The sequence below is a fragment of the Salvia splendens genome, chromosome 17 (genome assembly GCF_004379255.2).
Source record: "Salvia splendens isolate huo1 chromosome 17, SspV2, whole genome shotgun sequence".
NCBI lineage: Eukaryota > Viridiplantae > Streptophyta > Magnoliopsida > Lamiales > Lamiaceae > Salvia > Salvia splendens.
Window position 1 is genome coordinate 4,864,689 of NC_056048.1, and position 6,217 is coordinate 4,870,905.

Consider the following 6,217-nt stretch of genomic DNA (forward strand, 5'->3'; position numbering starts at 1 on the left):
CAAAGGTTTTCAACAATTATACTTGTGTTCGGGGAAAGATCCTCTACTGTGGAAGCAAACACAGCACAAGGTGCTGTGCTACAAAACGACGTAGTTTTGCCATAAATTACTTAGGTCATCCGCATCGCTGTCTATTGTCCGTCTCTTAACCGTCTCATCTCTTAACTATTCATGGGCCCCACTGAACTTTTCACTTCATCTCTTAACTAAGAGACAAACCTGCAACTCTCCGTCTCTTATTCGTCTCTTAACCATCTCATCCATTAACTATTCATTCAATTTCATTTTTTATTTTTATTTCCAACAAATTCAATTAATAAAAACACACCTCAATAAATAAAATAAAATAAAATAAAAATTACAACTTAAAATCCTAAAAAAATACATAATTAAATTCGTGGCATAATAAATAAAAAAAGACATAATTAAATTCGTGGCATAATAAATAAAAAAAGACATAATTTAAAATACAATTTTATAGAAATTATAAAAACTACTCCGTCGGCGAATTATCCCGCGGAGGCGGTGGAGGCGGAATACCAAGTTGTCCCGTCAGATACACAATGTCGGCATGATGGGCTTGAAATTGGGCAGGCGTCATGCGAGAAGTGTCCGCCATCGTGACGGTGAAGTACATGGACATTAAGGAGGAGGGCGGCCCTTGGGAGCCCGCCTAGCTTGATTCGCCTCGGCCCCTCCTCCCTCTAGCCCCCTTCGCCGCCTTTCGGCCGACGGCGCCCACGGGAGGACCCCTGCATCGTCCTTCGTGCCCTCAACCTCCTACGAGGCAACCTCTTGTGCGGCGCTGCCTGAACCGCCCCCACTAGATGAGTATTGGCCACCCGCTGTGTGCTTCGTGCGCTTCGAGGTCGAGCTCGTGCTGGACTGGACACCGCCGGCCCACCTTGCCTCGTCTTTGACGATCTCCCAAGTATCGACATGTTTGAATTCTTTGCCGGTGTCGTCGAAATAGACTCGCAAAGCAGATCTCAGAATGTCGGCACCCGTGGTTCCACTTTGGTAATGAGTCGCTTCAGTCTTGTGGATGCCGTAGAATTTTTTGACCTCTCTGTCGACGCGGTCAAAATGAGCGCGGAGAATCTTCAATGTGCTGCGACGGGACCCCTTCGGCTTAATCTCGCTGTAGGCCTCGGTGACCTTTTCCCAGAAGCGCTTCCGGGTTTGTTGATTCCCGACGATGGGATCGTACGAGACGCTGATCCAGGCGTTGTACACAGCCATCGTGTCCTTGCGGCTGTACGGATGCCGGCCTACATCCTCATCCTCCTCGGCCGCCTCCGCTTCTTCCTCCACGGCGTCGAATGCCCTGGAGCTTCCACCGCCTCGTCCTCCTTCCGGAGTGGGTTCATTCGGATAATCCTCCCTAATTTGGGATAATCCCTACGAATACCTCAGGGCGGAGGGACGAGCGTATGCATCCATATCAAAATGGGGTGGTTGGTACCCCGCCGGCGTCGACGAGCCTTGGGTGCCCGACATCGACGAATCGGAACCTGAACCACCCAATACAATGTACATGCCCCGCAGTCGCCAAACGCGTTGATGTCAAACCTGTCGGAGCCGCCCTCGTTTCCATCGCCGTGCATGTTGTGATGAAAATTGGAGAGGCTAGATGAAAATTTGAGAGGAAATGGAGATGATTTGTGAAGAATAGATGTGTGTTTGTGTGTGTAATGAGGATGAAATATGAGTATTTATAAAGTAAAAAAATAAAAATAAAAAAGAAAAAATGGTCGAAAACGGTAATATTACCATTTGATTTTTTTATTAAATTCGAATTAAAAAAAACTGATTTATTGCGTCAGCGTGACGAAGCCCACTCGTGGGCCGGCGAGTGGGTGTCACGCGTGGCACCAGCGCGCGCCACGTCGCGCGCGCGTGGCGAGCTGGCTTGCCATCCGTCTCGGTGGGACGGGCGTCTCGGCGGGATGATGACGAGACGGGACGCTGCAACGCTTCCTGCGCGGGTCTTGTCTTGGAGGGACGAGATAAGAGACACCCGCGAGATGAGTTGCGGGTGCTCTTATACTCCTTTATCTATTGTCAATTAACACAGCACGACACAAGGCTTTTCTTTTCCTCCTTTTTTCTTGTTCATATGATACATGTTTTTATACTGCCTCCACAAACAAAAAAAGTGTCAGTGGAATTAGAAGTATATAAATTTTTAAAGTTTCTTTTATTTTGCACAAATTTTAAGTTTGTTTTATAAATATAACATAGTTGAAATATACCAAAAATACTATACTAACATTTCAAATTTAATGCAAATATATATAATATAGGATGATTACATACGATCCAATCTTCTACTATTATTCTTACATATACTTTTAACATTCTTAAATTAGTCAATCTATTGAATTATTTGCTGGAATAAATAATTATATATTTTTTATTTTAGTGATAATTTATTTAAAATGATAACTTTGAGAACTGGAAATCATATCAGTTGGCTAATATATTAATATCAATTGGTATCACAAAATATATCAATTACTGATATTTGTCCTATGAACTAATTTGACTCAGGAACTAATATATATGAATCAACAAACTGATATTGAGACATAATATATTTTGTGATACTAACTAATATTAATGTTTATATTATAACTTTAAAAAAGTTATGAAATAAACCATGTCCTATATGCATATATTACTCCATCCGTCCACAAAAAATGGTCTCATTTGTGGACGGTACGAGTTTTAATGATAAATTAGTAGAGTAAGAGAGAGATAGAGGAAAAGTAGGTAAAGTATGAGAGATAAGAGAAAAAAGTAAAAGAGATGATAAGAAAAGTAGATAAAGTGGGAGAAAAAAGTTTTCATTTTTGAAATGAGACTATTTTTCATGGACACCCCAAAAATGACAAAATGAGACTATTTTTTGTAAACGGAGGAAGTACTATTTTTCTAATTTTGAAAAAAAATTCCACTCTAATAAAGTGGAACTCATTCTTTACTAACAATAAATTACTTTTTTCTTTCTACCTCTTTTTTTAGCAATTGGGCATTAAACCTCATGCTCAATAAAAAATATATATCCTCGTAGGACAGAGGGAAGAGGGAGTAGTATTTTGATATATTGAAAATTTTAATATTTATTAAATAATTCAATAAATTGACCCGTTTAGGTTTATGGTTAAAAATATATGTAAGAAAAAAAAGATTAAATCCTATGGTTAAAAATATATGTAAGAAAAAAAAGATTAAATCCTATATAATCCTATATTCTAGCTTTCTATATATTTGTATTAAAATTCAAAATTTAAAATTTTGGCAAAGTACGAAATAAAAAAAACGCTAAAAAATTATGATTCAAATTCCATGGACCATGAACCCATCTTAAGTTTGTAGAAGCAATATAAAAACATGTGTTATGTACTAAGAAAAAAGAGGAAAATGATGAGAGACTAGTAATGAAAATAAATGTACAGTAACGTATGTCAAAATTGTGTCGTTTTGTAGCACAACACCTGTGTTTTCCCGCACAGGGGATCCTCCCCCTGCTTTGTGTTGACTCAAGTGTCCATAAATTTTATTCCTTTACCTATGTCACATTTTTAATGGACAAATTTGCGAAAACTAGTCTTTACTTCATTACCATATTTAATTTTAAATATTATTATAATATTCTAAATTCTATTTCATCTGTCTCTTATAATTTGTCACCATTTGACCCGCACAGATTTTAATAAATGTAATAAAAAATGAGTTGAAAAAATTAGTGTTATGTAGGTCCTACTTTTATATACGTTTTATAATAAAATGTGAAATGTAAGTACTAATAAATTTTCAGGGACGGATGGAGTATAAATTAATTATTTAATTTTGTTTGAATAAGCTACATGTGGATGTTTGATAAGAAAAATAAAATAGAATATTTTAATTATAGGTTTGGAATATTAATTTATATTTAAACTGCTATCACACAAAATACCACAAATAAATCTAAACTAAATGAGGGGTGTAAGATTTGAGGGTAATAAGATAATTTGAGTTGGTTATCTTGATTGAATTTTTATTGTAGAGTAATAAACTCATCTATTTGGTGGGTCTATTTAGCACATAAAAATATGAATAATAAGGCGGACTGAAAAAATAATACGGATCAAGATATAATTTAATCTGCATACAAACAAATACTTAATAGATATATAGCTACGATAAATACTAGTAGTATTATTTCAATTACTAGGACTATTGAATAGTTAGATCTAATCTTTTCAATAATTGCTAATATGCTACTTTGGTGAGTCAAATTCTTTAAAAGCAATCCAAATTCAATAATCTCAACACATCATTCCAAATAATAATGATAATAATAAAATAAAGCATTTCAAATTTAAAATGGAATACCTGCAGTAAATTAAACTACACTATTCATCGATCAATTTTAATAAGTACTATGTTAGTATATCAAGCAATTATTGAGGGTTGGGTCGGTTCATTATTTGTGTTAGGTTGATTTGCGATGTTACGGTCGATTTAGTTTGAAATTAACTTTGAATTCGCTGCTTATTTTCAATTTTAATTAAAAGTGGTCCTCTAATGACCTGCCGCATGTCCCTATATATCCTGGCCAATTAAATGATTTTGCACTTTGTAGGTTTGCCTCATATAGAACAATCGTGTTAGATTTGTTATGATTATTAATTATTTTGCTCGACTCACCAACTCTTATAAGATATACTACAACTACAAACCCTTCTCAAAATACCAAATTAGGTTAGAATTTTGCTGAATTATCATTTCCCTCAAATTATATCTTAAATAAAAACTCCAGTAACATCATACCTCAAATCACACTCTAAATTATATCACAATTTATTTATTGTTTACCTAATTTTATTAGTATTAAAATTTACATAATTCATAAATCGATTGAGTGGAAAGTTAATATTATTTTTGGCATCTCTGAAGTGCGAGATATTGGACTGAACTGCATGTTACTGTCTTAATCTCCATTTTACATGCGGTCTATATTATTGCAATAGTATCTCTCATTATAGCTAAATTTAAACTGAGACTTTTTAAAATGTCATTCATCAAATCAAATCAAATGCTTGGAAAAATACATTTACCATACATGCCTGATGCTTCAAGGCAAAAAAAAAGGAAGGAAGTGGGTGAAATGGATGAAAAGTGATAAGAAAGGAGTTGGGCATTGGCATAAAAAACTAGTACTCTGATAAAGGAAACGTCTGTAACACCCCGACTTTTTCTACTCTTTTTATTGTGTTCTTGAAAGGACCGTCGTTTGTACACTTGAAAATTTTTTCGACCTTGTTTCTTTTGTCGAGAGAATAATTTTACAATTTGGCTTTGGGCTATTAATTTTAAGAGTGTTGGGTCATCCAAATTTTCTTATTCTTTAACCAACTTAGCCAAACTCTACAATTTACATGTTGTGCCCAATTTCATCAAAGAACTTTAAGTTTCCAAGCCAATTCATTTTATTTGGAAACCACACTTTGAAGCCCAAGTTTTTTTCTTCTTCTTTCGTTCTTTCTTCTTCTTTCTTCCCATGACCGACGGTTTTCTTCATCCCCCCATGATCGACGGTTTTCTTCCACTCCCCACTTCCTCATCATTACCTACACCCTCCCCAAGCCCTCTAGCACCACTCACTACTTTCATTTGGCAAAAAAAAAGAGAGAAGAGTGAGGCAGCGGCGATGAGGAAGAGAAATGGCGACGTTAGAAGCGTGAGGGCTCCGGTTCAATCGAACGCAGCAACGTCAGTTCAGCGGCAACGATCCAGCAGTGGCGACGAACAGTGGCCCCCTTTCTGCGTTTTGAAAACTGAAACGAAAGAACATATTTTTTGAAGGAGAACTTATCTTTCGGGGCGGTTAGGAGTTGGTTCGGGGCTGTTCGGAGATGTTTCAGGGGCTGCCGTGTCGTTTCGAGGTTGAATCGGTGAGGAACGATGGCTGTCCGAACAGCAAACAGACAATGCAGTGGCTAATGGCGAATGACGGCGACGCTGCGAGACCTTCGACTGCACAGCAGCGACGACGCAGCAGCGCCGAGCGTCTGTGGTGGACACGGGTGACGAATCGGAGTCAGCAGCGGCGACGTCGGCGGCGAACAGGCTGACCAACGGGCAGTAGCCGACGACGACCGATCTGGACCGTGAGTTGCAGAGTTTACAGTGATGGAACAAAACGAATTGATAGAGAGATGAGTGA